Here is a 24514-nt window from a genome sequence, read left to right on the forward strand (position 1 = left end):
TCCTCCGCGAAGCAAATTGAGCTGTAGAGCCTTTTATTCATCTTTCCCAACTTCACGTGCTTTAAGATTTCCATAAAGCAGAAAACATCTGTATGAAGACTCTGTCCATGATGGAGATAACTGCCAACACCGAGTCACATGTTATTTCACATGATGATGGGCACTGTCATCTTAATTCAGCTTCACATACCACAAATAGATTTCTTTGCAGGAGAGGAACAGTTGCTAAATGTTGCGTACTCTTTCATGTTAGAGCTGCCGCTTTTACCTTCTCATTGACAAGTATCCTCTGTTGACCCAGGTTATGAATCAAGCCTCGTATTAGTCTCAACACACCAGCGTGACTAATGCTTGCCCTTTAAACCTCCTGTAACACTTCTAACAAAGTTGTCTGGTACTGACCAAATCCAGTTTGGGAAAGGCAAGCCTGAATAGCCCTCACGTCATAAAGCTCTTGAGTACTTCTTCGGTTCCCTTCTCGTTCAATTCTAGGGTTATTTAGGTGTGGCAGCTCCCAAAAACTGATGGAGGGGGGATTCCTGCGGAGAGCAGTGGGGAGCCAGAGGCAGCGTGCCCTGGGGTCCTACAAGCCAAGGCACAGGGCGCAGGGCTGCTGGACTTGTGAATCTCTCTAGGCTGCACAGACACACATAGGCAGCTCCTACCAGGCTGAAATATTATTTTGCTCAGTGTGGAGCATGCCTTTAGGGAAAGGACTTGGATGCAGGTAAATCCTATAGATATTCTCCAGGCTCTGACTTCTTATTTCATTAGCAAATAAACATAATATTCTTTCAAAAAACTCTTGCATTATTTTATTTTCTAAAAAACAAAGTCTCTCTTTGTCGTGGCTTTGGAACGACCTCAAAATATGAAATGTGGATGCCTGATGCAGAAATAGCTGGAGTTTGCAAAGCACCTGGAACTACGGTCTTTCAGTTTTAGTTTCAGTGGGTTCCCAGTCAGACGCCTGTGATATTGATTTCATTGTCAGTGTTGTTAACAATTTCACAGCTCAGAGGAGGGATAAGAATTATAACATGGAATTGCTCTGCTAGTCCTCAAAATGTGAGCGCGCGTGTGTGTGTGCATGTGCGTGCAAATATGTGTGCAGGGATAGAGAAAGAGAGGAAAATGAAATAAACCATGGAGGCCACCACCATACATATAGTGAGTTCAGAGGGTGATCGGTTTACTTTTCTGTAAGGAATTTTCTATAAAGAAGGGGCTCAACATTTAAGAAGCTGGCTTTTAGGCAGCTTTGCCATTCACAAAATCTGGCGTGAAGTGAAGAGTCTCAGCAGAGGTTATGAACCAACTACTTCAGAGTGGGTGGTAAAATTAGACAAAATCAATCTTTCCATCCCTCAGAGCAGACACAGCAGCAGGTGTGGGTGGGGACTAAAGGTGCACCGCAAGGGAACACAAACAGCCTAAAAAAAACCACCTTCCAAGGAATAATGATATCATATCTTTTTGCCAACACTGACATAATACTCCTGCTGTCTGCAAAATCATTATGTTCCAAGCAACACCTCATGAAGCCTAGAAAAGAATAGGCACTGAGAAAAGAGACAAACTTTTCTTTTAAATTTCCTTCTGTTCTAATGTAAGTAAGTGCTATGGAAATAGCCAGGTCCCATTGAAAATTTCTAAAAAGGAAAAACGTCACCTCCAATTATCTTGCCATGTACTGAAAATATCTTGATCTTAAAATATCTTGAGAAAGACCCTGAGACTGAAAAAGTAATGCCTTTGCTCTCTCCATGTGTTGGTGGTGCTTCTTGTCCCTCACTTTGTGAACTCCAAATTCAAAGAAAAATCTAAGAAAAGAAAAATTATGACAAAGACCTCAATACCCTGAGACTCATCTCTCTGCTCCTCAAGGAACATCCCTGCGAAAATGGGCACACTGATGTCAACTCAGAAGAAGGTAACAATTATGTCCTGTGTTTTGGTGCTAGCAGCTACCATAGTGAAGAAATGTAAGCTCATTGATTTCTCACTATCTGTGAGATATCTTATCTTCTATATGCATTAGTGAAGGTGGTTAAAAAACAGCATATCTTCACAGCATCCTTTCTGTAAAACAGGTTATTATTCAGTTCCTACAAGGCCAAGAGCAAATCATACTAACATGACCAGATTGCAAAGAGTCTTAAATCTTTCCTGTGATGTAGCGGCTCATCCTTAGGTGTACACACCAGCGGCACATCTACTGATCTGCCTGTAGGAAATCTGATCTTTTTCTTTGGTTAAAGATGATCTTTTAGTACACTGGACTATGCAAAATGTTGCGCGTAATCTCATAACTATCTCCCCCTGTATCTACCTTCCAATATCTCTATTGTGAGCATTTTATAGTGTTCAGAAATGTATTAACTGGACCACAGGAGACAGAGAAGGTGGCTATTTCTGTAACTTTTTGAGAGCCTGCTAAATGCATGCAAGTATTTTCACAGGGAGAAACCGAAGACCCCTTTTCTCATTGCTTGGTGGGTATGTGTGTGCCTGGTGAAAGGGACATCCCCGGTCAGACAGGGCTGTGTCTGGCCTCACACAATATATCAGCTCTTTAATCTAATGGTCCTCCTAAATCCTCTGGATATAGCTTCATTACCTGGCTTTGCAAGATCCTCATAAGGTTTAATGGCTTTTTCTTTGGCCAGCAAGAGCTCTGGCTCCTGTGTTATGAGTTGTGCACTGAAGTGCAGAGAAACTTTGGTAACGGTCAAAAGTCACGGGAGAAGTCATAGGGAAGTGGAACCGAACATGACTTAATGAACCCAGCGTCCGGATCACGAGGCACAGCCCTAAAGAGCTTACACAGCTCGTAGCAAAACAAGTGAGGATGACAAATATTTCTGTAATGGGTATTTGGAATGCAAATGGTATGCATTGGGTAATGCAGTGCAAAAGTTCCCTGTGATAACAGCAGGGTTTGCTTAAGGGTACAGGGATATTCGTTCCGTAAGGTAGCACCTACCACAATTTTATTTCACGTGCATTCCCCTACCCCCTGAGGTGCTCCCCCAGGCACATCTGACTGTCAGTATAGAGCTGGTAGGTGAAATAAAAGCTCAGCCTCTCGTGGCCACTCCATTCAAGGAAATTGTTTGGATTTGGTCGTTGGGTTTACTTGTTTTCAAAATGATGATGTGACTGTTATTGGAAAGATGAGTCAGTGAAATGAGTTTTGTCGTTCTGGAGGCGAGGGTTATTGGCTGCTTTTTAAAAAAATGTAACCCCAAGGGGCCTCAGGGCAGCCTCTGAACCAAGTTTTGGCTCCACGCTCTAACATTATCCTCGAAAAAGACAAATATCTTGAGTCATCTGGTGTCTGTGTCTCTGTTTAATAGACCTTTCCCTTGCCTCGAGTAAGAGGGTTTCGTTTGATCAAAAGTGGGAGAACCACAAATATATGACACTAAACTGTATTATTTCATAGTAAAAGAATAGATAAGAAGCAGCATATTTGAGTGCAAGGTAATGCTAAATTTGGCTGGTGTACTTCGCTATTTTCAGTCTCCACAGTATCAACCACGTGATAGGGCAAAACTTCCTTTCCCTCCAAACAGCCCTCTGGAATCTGAGAAAAAGGAAGCAGTTAAATATCAAATGAGAGAAATTACTTCTTAAGTGGGCATAATTTTTAAACTGCATGCTTTTAGACTATTAGAAGAGTGTTTTTCTTGGACCGGAGTTACAACACTGAACGCAGTTATGCTAAAATGGAAATGCCTAGATTTTGAAAGTTTAATAACAGGGTAGCGACAGAGATTTTTGAACACTTGCACTTTCTTTGTAACCTTCAGCGTTGGTTTTTTTTGCTCTTACACACATAAACTCCAAAGCCTGTACATCTGCTGCAAAACCTCACGTGGAGTACTGTGTGTGATTTCAGGCCTCCCAGTACAAGACAGACACTGATATACTGGAGCAAGTCCTGCAGAGCACCACCAAGGTGCCTGGGATTGGAGCACCAGTTGTGTTTTGGAGGTGTGCAGAGGCCCCTTTCCATTTAAATTACTTTATTATTCTATCCTTTTCCCCCACTGTGGCCAGTACCTACCATCCTGGTAAGCGTATTGACTTCATCCCACTTTGGCAAATAAGGATGTACAGCCCAGGCAGTGATTTGACTTCACCAGGATTCTAGGTGTGGTTTGAGGCAGTGGTTTTGTACCTTAAAAACTGAAAGATGGCCCCTGTGTTTGCAGAGAGGGCCTGCTAAAAGGCCCTACAGAATTTTGCAAAGGTCGGTGAGACTTATTTGCGGGGGCTGCCAATTCAGAGCCACGATCTCCCCTTCCCATTGCAGAGCTTCAGCCAGCACCACTGTCTTCTAAGGTCAGACAGATTGGTTTCCCCAACTCCCCCAAAGTTGCCCTGGTACTGTCTGTCCAATATATATTAAAGATACTTTATATCAAAATAGGTCAGAATCAAGCTTTGTAGAGCATAAAAATTCTCTCCTTTGACTTTGTTCTCCTTTTCTCATTTACTCTCCTTTACTTATTAATTCTTCCTTCTGGAACTTTCTTTTTCACTCTCCCATTTTTCTTTTTAATACTTTACTAAATTTACTTATTGTTTCATCTCCAGGAACATTTCTTTAACCCTACTTTTCATACAAAATCCATTTTCTTCTAACTCTGTTTCTGATTTTAGCCTCTTTCTTCACTGCTACCATTTCCACTCTTATTCTTTCTTCTTCCTCTTTGAAAATAAATAACCATCTCTTAAGTCCCTTTTTCCTACCTTCCCCATCCTCTCATATTTTCTCAACTGTGTCTTCTGTCGCCTTCCGTGCTCTAAACCTTTTTTTCTTTCACCTGGCTTTCCCATCACTCCATACTCCAGGCTGTTTCTCCACTATTGCTTCCCAGTTCATTTTCCCTGGCATTCACCAAATAACTGGCCAAGAGTTTGAAGCTTTTTCCTCTTTCCTCCTCCATGGAAAAGGGTGCAGAGAAAAACCTATCTTTTGTCCCACCTGTTGGTATTGGCCTTGTGACATTATACTTTTGCCACGAAAATACTTCTAAATTGTGAATGAAGTTGCTAAGACATCCCAGAGGTCTTTCCCCTTCAGGGAACTCCACTGTGTCTCCACTCCAACTTTATTTCCCCCTTTCTACCTACACTGGTCTTGTCAGATAACCTAATGGTATTTCCATCTGTCATCTCCTTTTAGAAGCTGCTGCTCACCATGTTCCCACTGGCCACCTTTAAATAATAATTAACATTATTTAAAGCCTTCCCAAAGACTCCTGAGTAAACCACACAGTCCCCCCTCCCTAAAACATGGTAACAACATCTTGAAGTGGGTTTTCCCCTGACAGAAGATGAAAACACCCGTCTCTCTGTTTCCCTGCAGGACAAGCCAAACATGGCACTTCAGCGCACGGTGGTCTGAAGGAGCGGCTCAAGCCGTCCTCTCCATATAAATCACATCTCAAATGTTTTTTGTAGCCAGTCACTTAAGTATATTTCCAGAAAAGCACCTCAGAACATGAAAGAAAAGACACCAGAAAAATAAGCATTTAAGAGCTGTGCTTTGCTTCCCGTCCAAGGTTAATTTTTGGATTCTCTGAAACTACAGATGGATGACAAGAAACACAGAATATTGAGAGAGTGTAATAATCTTGTGCAAACCTCTCACACCCACGCACTCTCCCTTTTCTGGGTCTGGCTGACTCATACAAGTCAACTTCAGGGAAAAAATTACTTTAAAAAAACACACCCCCCAGCAACTAATCTCCCCTGGCTATAGGGAAGGTGCTTCTTTGATCTCACCTTGCTAGATGAGCCAGAATAGCACTGGCAGGTGCAAATGCAGAATTAGGGAAAGACAGACTCGCTCAGTAGCTGATCCCTCTTCCTCAGGGGTATTTGTTTTAACATAGCAGTCAGGGTTCAGTGGCTGCAGTACGATGAGAGGGTGACTCAAGAGTAAAGGTTCAGGGGAGTCTCTAGACCATCTGCTGTGTACCTTTTTATACCAGCTGTCTTAGGCTTTCTTTACCCACTCTGGCAAGATCTGTGAGCAAGTTCCCTTACGCCAAGTGCGAATATTTAAGTGGCTGGATAACTCCCATTAAAATTTGTTCCCATCTCTTAAGGAACAAGGCATCACTTTGAACCTGATAAGCCACTTTCTGTTAGCTCCTACCCGACGGTTCTACATTAAAAACCTGGGGATAATACTTCTGCACGACAGGGGTGCATGCACAGAGGATTCTGGTGCTGGGATCGCCAAACCAACCCTGAAAACACCAGATCTGGAGCCAGGAATGGGGTGGCTGCACCTGCAACCTTGCTTCCAAAAGATGGGCAAGACACCTTTGAGGTAGCACTGCAGGCGTTCTGCTTCTGCGACTCAAGCTTGTGTCTCCCCTTGGCAACACACTGGTCCCCATGCACGTATCCAGCTACACAGATCTAAGGCAGGGATTTTTAACACCATGCACGGCCCAGACATGCCCTCAGATGAATCCAACCCCCTTGGCAAGCTCTCTTCCTCTGAGTTGAAAATTCTGGTAAATCCATGTGTGTGACCTCTGATCTTAAGGAAAATATCAGGTCCAGTAATAGCTAATTGTGACCACTTACACAGACCACCATTTAATTATATTGTGAGAGATTCAGGGGAAACTCTCAGTAAAAGCAGATTTTAATATTCATTAAAGTCTCTTCAAAGACTCTTTTCTCTCACAACCACAATGAACTTTGCAGGGTAGACAAGACAGACTTTCTTTTTCTTTTGCAGGAAAACACAGCTTTCAATTAAGAGAATATCACTGTCATACAGATTTGGACATGAAAACAACAAATTGCTTTCCATGTTCATTTCTTAGTGACATCTTCCATCCATCTCTGTGTTTCCCCGCAGTCACGGAGATAATCTAATTCCTGCTGTGCGAGTCGGGTAACTTGAAATCGTGGACCGGAGCACCTTTTCCCCACATGGCCCAAGAGCACCCGATCAGGAAAGCTAGGACAGGATGGGTGTATATCTTGCTGCATTTTGCCCACAGGGGTGAAATACCAGTTCCAGTGAATTCAGTATCTAAGAGTTTGGTGGCACCGAGATGTCCGCTCCGATTTCCTGCTCGAAGCTTGACGATTCCTCATCAACACCAATGTCAGTAAGTATTTACTGGCCAGCACATCTCACAGGCAAATTCACAAGAACAAACCCATTACTGTGTCACCATTCCTGTCCTACCGTTTTTTGGTACCTGACTTAAGAGTCTAAATTAGAAAACCAGCCTCCCTGGCTCCCTTGGGGAAAGTCACTCCCAGGTACAACTCAGAGGAAGGAACTAATGTTCTCCTCCACTAATTGTACAGGAAGATGAAGCTCTTGTTCAGATGTCCACACTCAGGTTCTGTACCTCTCTCCCCTCTGCTTCTAATTTCTTATCTAGAGAAGAAGTCTCTGCAACACCAACAACCTGACAACCTGACTGCTATAAGCCACCAGCGCTGAAAAATTATTTGAAAGAGGCAAGACTATTTTACGGTTAAAGCCAAAACTGTTGTCAGTATTGATGCTCTCATTCACATCTTTAGCAGCATTCCTGCACAGCAGCAAAGCACAAGGTCTGAAAAATCCCCAAACCTTTCTCTGCGGTAGGATAGGAGAATCACCTGGAAGCCTTGACCACGCTTTATGAAATCAACAGGGTGCAGCTGAGCTTAGCTTGGACTCATGCATTCCTCATAACTCGTATCTGCCATTTATACCCAAAATGGACTGCTTTAATTAAACATTCAGATAGAACAAGGAAAAGACAAATTAGAAGAAACAGAGTTTATCGTAAAATCATGTATGACTTAGCTAGTGGACAAATGTATTTAATTAACCGGTTGCTAAATCTTAAGAACACCATCTTGCCTGTTAATTGCTATATTTTAGCCAAATAACTCTATCACGTATATTTTTCACTGAGAGAGTCTGGACTGTAAAATCAATATGGGAGACTACGAGCAGAAGCATTGCTTGAAAAAGTATAGAAGGGCCATCAAAATTTTGATTTTTTTTTTCCTGCTGGGAGAAATTTTCCTCCATAAAAGCTATGAGGGAGAAAGAAAAATATCACTGTCCCATTTTAGAAATTCCTGGGAGCCAAACCCACTATTTTACCTATGATTCTGTCAGCAAAAAATTGCTAGAAGGCCTGTATAACTACATTTGCACTAAAGCAACTGGGGAGTAGCTATTTTGTCTGCAAGACAGAAGATAGTTGTCTGTTTAGGAGACAGTTTTCTAGAGAGGTTAAGCATTATTTTCCTCATACTTTCCTAAAAGGACAACTGGAGAAAACAATGATTTACACAAGAAGTAAGATGAATAAAATAGTGTGGATTTAAATCAGATTGGGAATATATCAGAGATTCAAAGCAAATAAAGAAACCTAACCAAGAATGATTTTACAAACCAGAAGCAACAGAAATCAAAGGAACTTGGTTAAACTTAAAATGAAGAAACACATTTCAAATGCTCTGTGCTGGTCTCACAGCAAACATGATTTATGAAACAAAATTTCAGATGCAACTTAATTTGCCACAACTGACCATATCAATACATCAGTCACCACGAGAGGAGAGAACATTTTCCTTTTAATTATATGGTCATCACAAACAACTTTGGTCTTCATTAAATCTCTGGAAGAAGATCCACTTGGCAAGTTTGCGTTAAATAGCACTCTGTAAATCAGTATTCTTATTCCTCATTACTTCTTATTCTTCATATACTGTGCCTGCGCATAGTTTTATAAGAATGACTAAACCCAGAGTTTTTACACATGCAAATCTCCAAAGTCTGGGAGATCACACAATAGCACTGACATGAAAAAGCAGAGGCAGGTGGGATGAAAAACACTGTACTTCCAACCAGTGCAATGCACGCAAGCATTTACATTTAGTCTAAGCGCAAGAGCATCCCTACATTTGAGCACACCCATGGTGCAACGCTTGGGGTGAAGGAGGAAGCCATGAACCCAGTGAATGCCGCCCTGTAGCGATTCCCTGCAAAGTGAACAACATCTATTCCCACCCAGTAGGACGCCTGGGAATTGCACCCCAGTCACTTCTGGCTGCCGTACCAAAGCTGTAGGCAGGTACCGCAGCTCTGAGAAGTTTTGAGCTATGCCAGGAACCGGGCAGGGATTGACTTCAGGACCAGGGAATGAGAGAAACTCCCAGGCGGAGGACTCTTGGCTTTCCTCTTACAGTTAGAATGCAACCCATCCACATCTTTTACACCTTTCTGTCTTCAATGCGGACGAAATGCACCCAAGAAGTGCCCATTCCTCTCCACCGCCTACAGGGAAACCTAGCGTGCCCGGCTGGTGCGTAGAACCTGCACAGCATTGCCAGAGGGACCCCATCAAAATGTCCACGGAGACATGTCCTTCACAGGCATCAACCTTCCTATTCATTATTCAAAGGGACTGCCCAGTGTCTGCCAGGGTAAGGAGCTATGTTAGTTTTTATAGGGTTTTTTGGGCGGAGAATCTACAAGAAACAGAACTTTTTCAGGAACAGTGGGAGGATAAGTATACGTTTAAAATAGTAACAAATGAGGAAATGAGTCTCATATGTCATGCTAACTGTGAACTCATTCATTGAAGAACTCTAAAAAAAAGTCACTTCCCTTCCTAACAATGAAAATAGTCTCAAAAGCACTTTGAAATCCCAAATTCAGATATAACAAAGACAAAAAAGTATGGAGTTTGCTTATACACTCAACCAAAATTGATCAGAACTTATTTAGCCCTTTCACACTACAGGAATTAATCTAAAACTTCAAAAATGGAACAGAGAAGATGATAATTTCTAATAGCTTTTACGTATCTTCTTACAGAATTCTAGCACAAGATAAAATAAATATTATCTTTTATATCTTTTAAAGGGTAAAGTATAGAAAAAACTGACAAAGCATAGAAAAATATAGAAATGCTATGTACAGCTGTATTACATCATCTCAGAATATTGTCTGAGGGTGACAGACTGGAGCCATAAATAATACGTTTCAAAACCTTCTGTGGCAAATGACTTCAATAAGTTGGCTGCAAAGTGAAGAAAATATTACAGCTGAAAGACAATATAGTGGAGATGGAAAGTGTCACCATATAAACAGATACTAAGCTGAAAGCCAGATTAAATCATTTATCCTATGAAATTTATTTATTTTTTTATACCACGGAATACCTAATACATGAAACCAAAAGTTTTCTTTTGAGCTCCAGCAATATCTGTGCATGCTTACATCCTCCGAAGAAAACGAAGACCACCAAGTGCAGGCAGGCCTTGTCCTTCACCAGGTCCAGCTATGTACCTGTCGCCATTTCAATTGTAAAATTCATCTGACTGCAAATCATCTGACTGCTGTTCTACAAATCAGCCAGTCGTTTTAAGTCCCCTTTAAAGTCAGTGAGAAAACAGGCGGGTTTTGGGTGTATCTCGATACACCAACAGTCAGGGGGCAAATGCTGGCATACAAACAGGCAGCACTCCATGACAAATGTCACATTAACATGTGGGCAAATGACCTAAAAATGTTTATTACTGATATCTATGCTCTTCGCAGAACTTACTGACCTCAAACAGTCCTAAGTAGGTATCAGAGGTAAAGGATGAAAACTCCTGCTCCAGGGCCCTGCAGATTAGAGGCATCTCCACTCATAAGTTATGGCTGGAGCAGCAAACACCCCCATTGAGAAATGAAAATTGCTGTTACAGCTAATGACCAGGCTCAACTATTTTTGGACAAGTGCTACTCCACACTGAAGAGCTGGAAATGAGTGGGAACCCAATGCATACAAACCAGGCAAGCTACTTCTCTGAGTGTGAAAAAAGGCCATTTTATTCAGCATTTCAAGTGATGAAGCAATACAAATGCACGTACACATATGAAATCATGGCATAGGCAGACACGGCAAAAAAAAGTCAATCAGATAGTAAAAAGGAGGTGAGACAACATTAAGAATGTAAAGAAATTCACGTGGTACTCTCAGAAGAAACTAGCAGAAATATTTCATAAAAGGGCCCATAGACCATGGGTGGGCTCCATCCTGCACCCTGGGGAACGGACCACAGGGCTCTGCTGTGCCCGGGACAGAAGAAGGGTCATACGCGGTGGGAAGTCTGAGCAGGGCGATGCTGTGAACGTCTCATGCCTCAGTGCTGGAGACCAAGAGGTCTGTGCAATGTCATCTGCAACCGCTACAAGGCCTCTTGGCACAGTCGTGTAAATGAGAACCAGATCCTTTGATTTCAAAATCGGTATTTTTCAAACGTAACAAAGACCCTCTGTGGGAATGACTAAGTCCACGATAGCTGTGCTGTGGTATACGCAAGCTATTTTGAGTTACTGGCTGCATAAACCCTAGGAATATATCTATATTTTTAAATAGATGCTACTTCTCCGAGTAGCATAATGGTTCAGGGGAGTTCATTTTAATGTTCCACATGGAAAATAAATTCACTCTGAGAGAGAGATTTAAGTATGGAGAGGACTGAGCAAGAGAGTGAAAAATAAGCAAGACTCCTGTGATTTAACTGTGGGGTGATAGCTACAACCCTGTAATTAATCTACCTAATAAAATAAGAGATAAAATCCCATATACTTTTACCACCCAGAGATACAGCTTTATTGGTGTACCAAAGTCTTTTCCTACACCGCATACCTCAACTTTCACGACTCGAGCTTTGCTGTACAGCCCAAAATGTGTACAGCCTATTCGCTAACCCAGTGATGGCAAAGAGAGATCATCTGGTGCAGAAGATCAAGGAAAAGAGGATGCTTTCCTCATGAACAAGACTCTTCCTGCCAAATATTTCAGGGAGGGTGCACAACATAGCTTTCACATTTACCCTTTAAAGCAGATCAGAAACGAGCATCTCTGAAAGACTGCACTTACTTAATATTTTACCGCTTAAAAAACTGGCTGAAGCCATTTTCAGTCGATTGAGGTTATTTTGTGGAAAATGACAGCAGATTTTCTCATACTTAGAGGATTAATTGCATTTTTCCGCTTTCTGCACTGATGACTGCTCGATGCCCCGTTTGTGGGTTATCAGGAGGCGTTCACTCGCTGTTGTCCATTCTGACAACGTCCCATCCACTTTCTATCTGCCCAAGTCAGGGCAGACAGGAAGGTGAGTCAGTAACGCCATTAACTGGCAGCTTGCTCACTCACGATAAGTACCATAGCAAAAACGTAGGAGTGTTTTATTGCTCTCAAATGTTGTACAAATACACTGGTACTAAATTAGGGATCAGTGCTTCAATTTGGCTTTTGTTACCCGGGGTGGAGAGAATTCAGCCTACAATATTCTAGGGAAAAGAAACTACCAGAAAACTGCCTCCTCTACACACAGAGCTAATTAAACAAGTCAGTAAATATGTATTTGAATAACCAAGGAAATTATTTCCTCCTATTTCTTCTGCTCATGTATGACAAAGAAAAAACCAGCAGTTTTAGAGCAGCATGGTCTGAGACATTTGAAAAGGGGGTTTCAATTTAGAACAGAGTAGACAAGCAGTTACCAAACAGTATTTCATCCGGCGAAACACTGTTGCTGACAGTATTTGAACTGAGATATAAAGCTAAAAAATCCTGTAATGGACAATCCTTAATAGTGTACCTCCAGGGGAAGTGTCTTCCTGACCCTAAATAGGAAGTGGCTGACTTTCATCCTGGAACATGAAGTTTTATAACCTCTCGTGTGTTATTTTCTATTTAAGGTAACAGCAGAAATTCTTATTCGACTCCTCCTAAAACTTTTGCTTGAGTAATGAGTTCTGAGAGTCTGTGTGCTTTTTGGAGAGACACATTTAATCAGCTTGAGGTGTATTGCCATTTTAACCTCACTGGGAACTCCCCTGAGCTTATGCTTTTGCAGAACCTAAGGAAAATTTTGCATATACCTATTGTATCATCCCTTGTTTGTTTCTTCACAGCGTCTAATAGCCTGACCTTTCTGTCTCTGCCTCACACAGCAGCCTATTTTTGTTGCTTCCTCTAAACCTTTTTCTGCTGTATTCTTATTTCAGAGAGGATCAGAATTCAACGTGGTGACTCCAGCTATATCACTTTCCAACAAGGTCTTCTAAAGTGCTGCTGGATATAGTCTCCCCTTCCACTAACATAAGACTCCTTGGCTGACTGCAGGCAACAAAAATGTACCTGGAAAAGTGAAGAAGTGGTCTAAGAGGTGTGTGTAAGACCATATTACAGGTTCTCTGTCTAGCAGCCCACAAGTCTAGGCTTGCGGATATTTGGGGGTTACTCTCGTGGTATGCGCAAATCTATCCCAAGAGAGGCACTGATTGATTCTGCAACAACGTAGTATCATAACGCGGTCCACATTAGCCTTTAGCATTCCTGACATAGCCCCACATCTTTTTGACACACACCTTGCATCAAATGCCCCTGCAGCCTGAAATGTCAAAACACCTGATACTAGAATAAACATAACTTCTTCAGCTATTGCACATTAAAATTCTTTAGCAGGAATATGGAAATTCTTCCTCCACCAAAAGAAAATGTCTTTAGTGAGGCTAGCAGCCCTAAGCACAGGACCTAAAATCCCAAACGAACTAGGATTTGTAGGAGGTTGTAGGGGCTAGAGGAGTCTGATTGCTTCTCATAAAAATCCTTGAAGAAATAGGATGCCATCACTCAAAATACAAACATGCACTGAAAGACTGGGACAGAACTTCAGATAGGCAAAATAACCTTATCCTGTGTGCTAAGACAGATCTGTCTAGACTGCTTTCCTTATCTTGCAGCCAAACTGTTCTCCCTGTAGCAGTCAGTTATACCTTTCAGTGGGCTCCATCCAGACACACAAAAATATCTAGGGGAGGAGTTCTGTAAAAGCCCATGTTCTGCTAGGCAAAAGCTGTTGGAACTGTGTCATCAGATAGAGACAATTTCTTTCGAGCACCTTGGGTTGGAGTGGTTAATGAACATGTCATTGTGCCAGCAGCAGAGAGAAATTAAAGAAAATAATCTTAAGTTGAAGAGTAGAACAAGTGAAAGTGCCAGAGAAGCTGAATCCCTACAGATATACAGAAGGCAACAACAAAAAAAAAAGATTTATACATTGCATCATTCTATATCTTCAGTCAGTGCCAGCGGAAAGAAAGATTGTAAGAGACTTCTGTGTCTGACACTAGACCACGTGGGTGGACTTGCTCTCTACCCATTTTCATTTAAAGTCAGAGGGAAATAAAAAACATGGAATAGGGAAAAAAAAAAAAGGTGGGCTGCACCACACTGAAAATAAAACATAAGAATAGTGTCTAAACCAAAGATACAATAAATGATACCAAAATGGAAGGATCTGTGTGACTGATCTAAGACTGAAGACACAATATCCTGGAGGAAAAGAGGAGAGTTAACCAAGTCTTCGATGACAGCCCACACTGTGACCGGAGTCTGAAATGGGGAAAAAACACATAAATCTCATGCCTTCTGCCAGGAAACCTAAAATTAACATTTCCCCAGACATCTCAGATTTTGCATGAAACAAATTGCTCACTCCAGGATAATATTTCTGTAGTAAGGACCATGCTTTAATACCCTCAACAAGATGAAAACCCAAAACACTACATGAAAAGAGGTCTGAAGCAAACTCTCTTTTTTTGAAGTGTGACATTGATGATCCACATCAGTTACTGGTATGAAGAACACAGGCTTACACTTAAACCTTAAACCTTAAACTCAAAAGATGATGAAAACCAGAGGGAGGGGGAGAGAATTAATTAAGAGGCATTATAATAATGATGAAGTTCCTATCTTTTTGAAGTTCCTATGTCCATATTTTAATAAATGCTCAGAAGATTGAAGTACTTACCATAGAAAGAAAACACTCCTGAAGAAAATGTGTAAAAGATAATTGCTGTTTCTTGTGGGTTTGATGCCTGTTTCTCAGGCAAAAGTTTCAAATCACAGCTTTGCCCACAGGGAGCTCCGCTACATCCTGGGTTTCATCTTTCCAAAAGAGAATCTGATCTGCAAACACAGACAGGTATTTCTTGCACAATCCAGGGTGAGACAGTGGTGGAGCTTCCCACCGTGACACAGAGCTTAAGGGCTGTCTATTGACACAAGAGGGATATGCTAACTATGCAGATTGTGTCCCTGGACTTTTCTTGCTGGGGCCTTTGGAGTGGTACTCATCTACCCTGGAACAAATGGGGAGTGATTCCTAGAAGACCAAAGACTGTGCAGAAAACATATCATTTTCTCTTTTTACACTGTCAGCAACATTTCAAGCTGCGTGACCCTCATTTCCAAAGATAGGTCCTTCCAAGAAATGCAAGGCTGCTATCATTGGGAAGGTCAGCATACAAGAAATCTGCTTGAGTTACGATCCCTGAACATGCCCATCACTTGAATTCAAAGAACCCTCATGTTAAAAAATATCAAATCAGACTATTTATTTTTATTCCTTTTTGTTTCTTATTTTTAACACTTTATTAGGGAGCACCTGTCAGTTGTGTATTTGTTTGTAGGAACATGCAAAAATAAACAGAAGCTGCTCACTTCTACAGTCAGTGGAGTCTTCCAGGTTGCACAGCAGTATCTGCAGTAGTATTCAGAATCAGCCACACACATCTCTGCTTGAAGTGCGTAGAAAGATTACAGGTTACATGGGAGAAAATTAAAGCAGAATTAAATAGTTTTCAGTGTTAAAACAGTATCAGCTAGAACCAAAGAGATGCTTCAAAGAAAACAAAAGGATTTCACTTCATTGAGCAATTTTTCCTGGCAAGAATCTAAGACCATAGCAGATACTTATGTTTTCTGCTCATGCCTTACATATATTAATGTTCATCACCAACTATATCAACATACAGAACTGGACAAAACCTTGGCTGGGCCTTTGATTTCAAAGGGGTAGTTTTTCCTTACAGACTAACACAACATAATTTAATTTCTTGACAGCCTATTCTTTGTTACAGTTTTTTTGCACAGACAAAATGTAAAAGCAGATGTAGATGAAAACAGGCATAGTGGGTCAGACCAAAGAGCAGTTCTTTGTAAAAGCCCGGCATCCCGTCTCCAGCAACGGCCAACAGCAATGCAATGGGCAACTGCACAGTAATACTTCCCCCCAATATTTTTGCAGCCCTGAGCAATCTGTGGCTCAGAGACTCCTAAGCCAGAGGTGGTGTCTTTGTTTTTAACAGCCCTTCATGGCACAGGCTATTCCTCTTCTTCATCCTGCCATGTTCCAAACTTTTCTGCAACAAATGCAATTGCATAAACCAAGTGACCAGCTGAATATTTCAGTTTGCCCAAGAGTTGTGTGTACGTTAGCCACTACCATTCTTACCAAACGAGCAGAGGCCACACAAAAGCAAAATATGCGTTCTCCAGAGGCTAAAACAAATTCACTTACAACACATGATGATTAAAAAGGAGGAAACTACAATTCCAACGACAATAAGGACAGCTTCTACTGCTTGTAGCACTGAGCTGCCTTTGCTATTTCCTGCCACAGGAACCAATTGCCAGTTGCTTGACACTGTTAACATTTCTGAGACACCTCATCAACCATGACTCGAGCTTTTTCCTGCACAGAACTTCAGAAAACAAGACTGTTCTTTGTGCTCATCCTGGTTTGAAGATTTTTCAATGGCTCCATTATTCTGAAGCTAGTGAAGTATACTTGATTTCCACTGTCATGGAGTTTTTAGGTGCGAACAGTATTTGTCTAAACACACAGATGATGCTTTCACATCGTCTGGATACTTCATTTGGAAGAAAAAGACTTGAAATAAATATGAAAGGAACCAGCTTTCTCCAAGCCACCATGAAGCAGTTAAATTCTTCCAGAAAACCACAGAGAGTGTTGGCGACATGCTAAATATTCAGTCTTCCTGGGGGGGGAAAAAAAAAAAAAAGAAGAAGAAGAAGAAGAAAACAGGAAAATCTGAATGAAGAGACTAATTAGTATTCCATGAGCACATTGAACTCAGGCTGTTATCTTGCCAGACAAGGACTTGCACTGCGAGGCTTTTTTACTGAACAAGCTTGAAATACACCCTTATGTGAAGAGGTTGATGAAAACTTTCTTCAACTTCTTTGTTTGCAAGCACAACATGAGCCTGGTATTTCAAAGGGCTGGAAAAAAAGAGTCACAGCAGAAACCCCAAACCCAGCATTTCAGGATGAGATAATGGAAATCTTGTGTGTCTCAAAACTCCTCAAGTTAGAGGCAGAGATGCTCAAATGGGACAGGTAACTTCCTTGCTACGCAACTAGGTCAAAATGTCCTAAGCACAGTCAGTCCATCCTAAACTCTGCCAGGTACAGCTCTTTCACCAAAAGAAAGCCAATCTTCCAGAAAATTCACACTTGAATCTCAGTGGTCCATCACATGAAAGCCACCATTTATCCTGAGAGCAAATCTGGAAAAATCTAAACTTGGGTATGCAATTCCTGAATATTCAAGAAAGAAAAAGCTCCTAATTAAATGTGGACCAGTAACCTAGCCACTTAAATTCTGCACATAAATTTTCTAAGTCTTTCTGTTTCCATACAATTGATCTTTTAATGTCTAACTTTTCACCATGGTTTGAAAAGGAAGGCTACAAAATTATTTCAAACCAACTCGAAGCAGAAGCACAAATTCAAAGTATGCTTCTGGTAAACATTTTGATTACAACCAAGGCTGACTGATTATTTAGCTTTATCTATCGCAAGCCAACTGTTAACTAGGAGATCACTAACGACAGTTCAGAAATATCTCAGCTCACAAAGCCAAAACAAACATCAGTGTTTTTTAAAAGTGATGAGGCCAATAAATATTGCTTTGTTGGTGTCTACAACCACTGCTTTAAGTATCATTTCAAGGCAGTAGATAATATGAAATCATAGCTTTAATTCATGATGGGAAAATCACAGTTCAACTAGTGGCTCATTTCAACAAACAAAGATTTGCAAGGTACAAAATGATCAGTTGCAAGAATGCCAAGGTGAACATCATTGTTGGGCATTTTTCACCGTTTGTATTTTGGTTTTTTTGACTTGAGTTTGAAAAGTAATATTATAACAAGTAGGTTTGTGCCTTTTTTTTTTTTCATTTTAATAAAGTAAGATAAATGAACTTGGGGTCTAAACTATGTAGTTCCTCTTCTTGTGCATGTAATCCCTGACTATTTCGCTTTTCCAGTTGGCAAATAAACATATCGGAAATTAAATGCCACACAATTAGACTGTTCTGTCAGCTGGGCTCCAGCTAATGTTTTTGAAGTCTGAATCTTGGCACCAAGTTTGAAATTTTTTGACTAATTAGTATTTTTCATAGAGTTTGGTTTGGTTTAGCACCTGAACATCTTAAGTGAACAATCTGCCCTGCCTGTTTTTATTAAGCAACACCCAGTTCTGTAAGTAATCCCATTGAAATCGGTGGAATTTATTCCAGAAAATGAGACAAATCAGTAAGCAGGAAAAGGCAGATTCCAACTGTCCTCTCAATTTAACAAACTGCAGTTTCCCTCAAATTCCTGATACTGTGTTAGAGTTACTTCTGTAATGCAGGTTGAATTTTGTTGTCTCTGACGGGATTAGCATTTTTATCCATTTAATCCTCCCATTCATTTTGGTACCATCATTCTAAAATTTCAGCTGGTTTAATCCATTCAGAGAATGATTTACTTCATCATCCATGTCCAGAAAAGCATGTAAAGAAGCCAAAGAGTTGTGGATTTGTGTCTTTTTAAGGTGTCCACCAGCATTTTGAGAAAAGTATGGTAAAATATATCATACAATATTTATTCTTTAACAAGTGTCAAAAACAGTTATAGACACAATAAACATTTTACCATATGCCATTGCTCAATGTGTTTTGAGTTCTGCTAGTTTGCAAAATTATGTAAAAACACAGCTGATCATATCAGTTAAATCTCAGACTCCTTTTTCCCCACAAACACGTATTTTACCATTGAAATGAATCATGCCTAACATTAAACAGTTCTCACCAAACTTTGATTTTGATACATCATTCTGATATTAAAGTGGGACTTTTACAGTTCAAATCCTTTCATACAAATCAGAAACCAGCAAATAATTTGTGCTGATTGGCAGCCTCTTTGAAAGCAATCTGGACAAATACAATGAGTGTTATGCAGCAGGTGAAGACACAGTATACCTGAGACGACATACAGGAATCAGTAACTCAATTTTGTGATAATGAAGCTTTCTGCAATCTTTTATCAATACATCAAAATTAAACCTTGCTCACCTTATAAAGCTGCTATCATCTTATAGCTTGTTTATTTTAGTGGAGGTATATTCATGCATCAGTTACCTGTTTTAGAAAATGAATACTGGCTGTATTTCTTTAATTGTTTTCTATTACACAGATGCTACTTGGCTGGTAGAAGACACCAGTGCTACTGACCTCAAAGCTTTCACAGTCTGTAGTCCAAACTGCTGTCCTTGAGGTCTGTGAGACCACGGTAAATGTTCCCAGTAGTGTTTTCAAATGAAGTTTGGATGATAAACCCATTTGTTGGTGGTACACAAGACACCGTAAAGTTTGACTGCAGGTCTGCTGATCTGCATTTGGCAACCACTGCCCTTGCAGGCTCGGGGAGCTCCATGTGACAACAGCAGAGCTGCCACTACCAAGAGCAGTCACTGTTCTCCCTTCTGGCACAGGTATTACAAGTGACCTACAAATTTGGCTGAGGTGTAAAAACAGGTCACTCACTATGGAGGGCGGTGCTGCTTGTAGGAGACATGCTGAACTCTCCAACTTAAGTCATTTATTTTAACTTTACAATTGGAGGTTCTCCCCATTTCATCACAGAATGGTTTGGGTTGCAAAAGGCCTTTAAAGGTCATCTAGTCCAACCCTCCTGCAATGAGCAGGGACATCTTGAGCTAGATCAGGTTGCTCAGAGCACCATACAATCTGCCCTTGATTGATTCCAGGGATGGGGCATCTTGCAAGGATGGAGAGAATTGGAGAATTGGATCAAGTGACATAGATTTTAAAATTAGCGTGAGTTGCCCAGTTCTGATCCCAGGCACTACTTTGCTATATATTTTGCTGAGTAAGTACAACATAATGCAAACATGAAATAATGACTGTCATAACATCAATTCTTCATAGTTCTCTGGAGACCATACCTTTGTTTGAAGAAATGAAAGCCACAGAAGGGGGGCGTTACTATACAGTCAAGACTGTGTCTTAAGAGGGTACTCTGCAAAACGTTCCCCTGATGGATTTCTCTCCTCACCTCTCCTCTGCTGGGTTTAGCTGCAATATCAATTTCATAAATGTTCACCATTAGCACTTCGATGTACATCTGGTATGATACTGTAAAGAAATTCTGTCTTCATGGGTCCTTCTGGGAAGTTCTCCAATGGATGAAAGCAAGAGCATTTGGTCGGTCATCTAGAAGTAGCTGAGATGTGTATAGGCAATTTAGACTGGTAAATAATTCCAATCTAGTTTAGTTTTGTTTAGAAAAATCCATTTATTCACATGAGCCCCTAAAAAGAGATAAAGCGGTCACTGTATTTGGTTCCCCCACACCTTCCACCCGTTTTTAATATTATTCAGAATGACTTCCAGGTGACTCTAATTGGTTTTCCAGCAGAAAATGGAATTTTATATACACTTAATTTATCTATGGCATAAAAAGGAAGGAAGCAGATGAAGGACTGTGTCATGCAATGCAAACTTATACACCACCAGGACCAGCATTTGGATGGGGAGAAGAGCCCTAAACACTCTCATCTTTTCCCTGTCCCAGCTGTGTGTCTGCACCCACACACCCAAAACATTGCACAGCTTTCTTAATTTCACCTGCAAGGGATGTGAGGGAGCAGCACCCCTGGGAAGACAGAAGAAGGCTTGAAGGAGGGTCTCTCCCAGGGCTCTCAGGCAGTGGGGCACATACAATCGGTGCTGCACACACCAATTCAAAACCGCATGGTCTGACACAAAGCCAGGATCTGTGGCTGCCTACAGTGATGGCCATTGCCACTGCTGTTCCTGGCCCCACCACCACCGCCAGTGAGTGGTGCCTGACAAAAGCAACTGCGGAAACCCTTTGCTAGATTCCACCAAAACTGCTGGCTAATTCTGGAAACCCGTACTGAAACTGGAGTAAGGTAAGAAAATCAGTGATCTCCTCACAGCTGCAATTGGCAAAGATCTCCAGTTTTATGCCCCTGGATGGTACAACCCACAAGTGCTGTGCAGTGGCATTTGTTCAGCCCTGACTCATAGACAGACGAATGCTACTGAATGAATCACCAGCAGCGCTTTCTGCAGTGCTTAACGAGGTAGCTCATCCAAATATTGATCAGGCCCAAGTCTCTCTAGTTTCTGAGATCTGACATACCGTAAGCTTCGGATGCTATTCACCAGTGAAATTATGAGTTTTGGAAAGGGGGCCTATAGTGAGCAACCAGGACGGCAAAACATCGGTTGGTGCATCCTGTCAATAGGAGCTATCTTCTGTCTGCTGGTAAGCTACAAAAATGATCCGAACGCTGCTGAAATGCAAGAGAAATAGCAACTTACTAACTTAGTAACAGAGAACTTTAAGGCAAATTAACAAAACCACTTTATAAACCATCTCCTTCTGTTCAGTCCACTGCTGCAGCAGGTCGTTAAGCCAAACACTGTAATAAAATCATTTTGATCCATAACGGTCGAAAGGACAAGGATAATCACAAATTAGCATTCAGGACATCAGCTGAACGTTGCAGGTGTTGAGGGAAGATAGCTGCTCCCTGCATAAGGCCTGGAAAAGCACCTTTCTTCCCCTTTCCCCTCGGACGTTGGACACTACGTGCTCGGGCCATGGGACGCCTCAGGCGCTCACAGGCAGGCGCGCATTGCTCCCTGGGCTCTGCTGGGCCTCCGGGCAGGTGGGCTGAAACTCCTTTGACTGTTCCTCAGCGATTAGGGAAGGGGCAGCCCTTCCTACCCTTCACTCCGCCCGGCCTGGACCAGGCCCCATTGCCCAGACCGGACCCCAGGCCCAAGGCCAAGGCCAGGCCCAGGCCCCAGGCCCAGGCCTCAGCCCCACGGCCCCCGCCCCGCAGGCTCCGCCCACCTGCGGCTCCCCCCCCGCCCCGCAGACCCCGCCCCTCTCCGCAGACCCCGCCCCTCCGGTCTCCCTCAGCCCCGCCCATCGAGCTGACCCCGCCCCTCCCGCCGACAGACTCGGCTTCCCCCCTCCCCCCCGCCGGGAGGTGTCCGCGCAGGCGCACCGCGCGCCGGAGCCAACTGCCCCCCTGGCGGCCCCTCCCTGCCCTCCACAAAGATGGCGGCCGGGCGGCGGCGGGCGAGGCGGAGGGGAGCGCTGAGGCGGCGAGGCGAAGGTGGCGGCAGCGGTAGCGGCGGCGGCCGCGGGAGACAGTGACAGGTGCGGGGAGGGGAGGGCAAAAGGCGGCCGAGCGGCGGCCGAAGCGCAGGTAACCTCGAGTGGGCGGGTAAGGGGGTGGGGGGAAGCGGCCGGCGCGGCGCCGCCCCTGCCCGAGCTGCGCCATCGGGGAACTCCCCTCCGCTCCCCGCCCCGGTGCCGCTGCCCGCCGGTGTGGGAGACCGAACCGTTAGCCGGGAGAAGCCGGCGGGGCCATGGCGGTGAGTAGGCGCGCTCGCCGCCCTCAGGCGACGGGCAGAAAGCGGCCCCTTCCCCTCAGGCGGGGCGGGGAGAGGGGCGTGAGGGGACGGGGGCAGCGCCTCTACCTGCCCCGGGTGCCGGGCGCGGCGGAGGGCAAGCCCGGCCCCTGAGGCAGACGGCTGCTGCCTGCCCGAGGCGGAAGAAACTTTCCGTCTTCCTTCCCGGGCTTCGCCGGCGCTGGGAGATGCCTCTCCCCTGTCAGCCCCCGGGCAGCGGGGGGCTCCCCCCCGGGGAGGGCAGGGCGGCTGCCGCGGAAGGAGGGCGGTTGTTCGGGGAGGAGAAGCAGATGCGAGGCGCGACCAGAAACAGCTGAGGCGGCTGTGACAGGCGGGGAGTGAGGAGAAGGAAGTGGTGGTTTTCGACACCTCTTTCTTCTTCTTCTTCTTCTTGTTCTCCTGCTAAGCCGTGAAAGGTTCTCTCGGACTTCCCGGCTAAAGGCAGTGAGCGTGTGTGCCTGTATGTCGGTAAAAAAAAAACCCTCCCGAAAACACCGTCATATTCGCCGAGCGCTAGCAGAGGTGTTCTTTCAGCTAGATTCATGCCCGAGTCCTCCTTTCCTGGGTATTACCCGAGATTGGTTTTAACCTAAACAGAAACTTTTTGTTGCTTCCAGGCGACTAGAAAGCGAAACCAACTAAAAGCAAAAATGAAAGTTCTCAGCTGATTTTTATTGTGTGGAGGAAAGAAAATAAGCGGTAGCGACGAGGGAAAATAGGTTGGGTGCGAGCAGATCGGGCTTTACAAGTGGCATCTCAAGATGTGTTAGTAATTTGTTTACCCTTGTCAAAGGCAGTTTATTAGCTACCTTGGATGTCAAGTGTTATTCCAGAACACCTCACGTCATGAAGTAATTTCTCTGAAATGTTCTCTGTTTTTAGAATTTAAGTCTGCATTTGATCCGATACATATGTGGTTATAAATGTCTTAAATTATTATGAAGACTTAAAATATCTTTATTTTTTGCTGCTGACTACTTGGTACCTTCTGTCATAGAAGCTCTAGGTCCCAGTCCTGCTAAGCTTTGAGCTTAAAAGAAGCTATTTTGTTGTTATCGCAGTGGGTAACTTTCTGCTTTAGGCAGCATAGAAATTTAACTGTAGCCGTGATGTGCATCTGCATCCATAGATGTGTTTGTATTCTGTGTTGTGAAATAGTATGAATCACAGCAACTCAGCAGTCCTTAAAATTCAGTAAGTACAATCAGTTAAATTTTTTCTCCCACTTTTTTTTTTTTTTAAGGAAATGGTCTCAAATAGTTATGAAACTTAATCACATGATGAATGGAGAATTAGCGAGCTTTCAGGTAGGGAGAAGGCTGTGCACATATGTGAAAGTTGTAAATAGCTGAGTATCTGTAGTATTCAATGTGGCAAATTGGGTAGAGTTCTTAATAGCTGGTGTTCCTACTAAGTATGGGGGAGCAGGAAGGGTGCTGATCAAGTTTGGAAACACTGCATTTAGTTCCAGATTCACTGTGTATACAGAGTGTATGCAAGTCATCTTGATGCATATGGATTGAATCTGGGACTTGTTTTGGCAAACTATACCAGAATGGTTTTTCTGGTGACTTTGGGGGGGGGGAACTGATATGCTGAATCAGTTACATCAGGGCATCAGGCACTGATGTTTGACAGATGAAGCCTTAGTTATGAGAGATGCAGATCCTTGTGCTCAGAAAGGCCAGGACTCAGTGATCAGTTGCTTAGGTCACTTGGTCAGGATTAGAGCAATCTGCTTTGAGCAGAGTCACAGGCTGACTACTGTAGATGGTAATATTAAAACAGAATTAGATGAGTGTCTTAGTTTTTTTTCAGAGCAGATGGAGGTCTTCTG

At 42.8% G+C, this 24514-nt stretch overlaps 1 protein-coding gene and 1 long non-coding RNA gene across 4 annotated transcripts in view; one reads left to right on the plus strand and one right to left on the minus strand.

Annotated features, from left to right (window-relative positions):
• Positions 1-14712: 14712 nt before the first annotated feature.
• LOC138689115 (uncharacterized) lies at positions 14713-21618 on the minus strand. The gene is made up of 4 exons (XR_011327929.1): positions 21392-21618; positions 20279-20399; positions 15570-15643; positions 14713-15035 (listed from the first exon to the last, which is right to left on the minus strand). It is a non-coding gene; the product is annotated as an uncharacterized lncRNA (long non-coding RNA).
• Positions 21619-22268: 650 nt separating this feature from the next.
• The window catches only part of FNDC3A (fibronectin type III domain containing 3A), a 125603-nt gene continuing 123357 nt past the window's right edge, over positions 22269-24514 (plus strand). The window contains exon 1 of one of the 3 annotated variants that reach the window (XM_069802716.1): positions 22269-22423. The gene's annotated coding sequence lies outside the window, so the exon portion shown is untranslated. Of the gene's footprint in view, positions 22424-22509; positions 22642-24514 lie in introns of those variants that run through there. The other 2 variants (XM_069802720.1, XM_069802717.1) reach the window with 2 other exon arrangements.

Source organism: Haliaeetus albicilla, chromosome 15, assembly GCF_947461875.1.
Source record: "Haliaeetus albicilla chromosome 15, bHalAlb1.1, whole genome shotgun sequence".
Taxonomy (NCBI): domain Eukaryota; kingdom Metazoa; phylum Chordata; class Aves; order Accipitriformes; family Accipitridae; genus Haliaeetus; species Haliaeetus albicilla.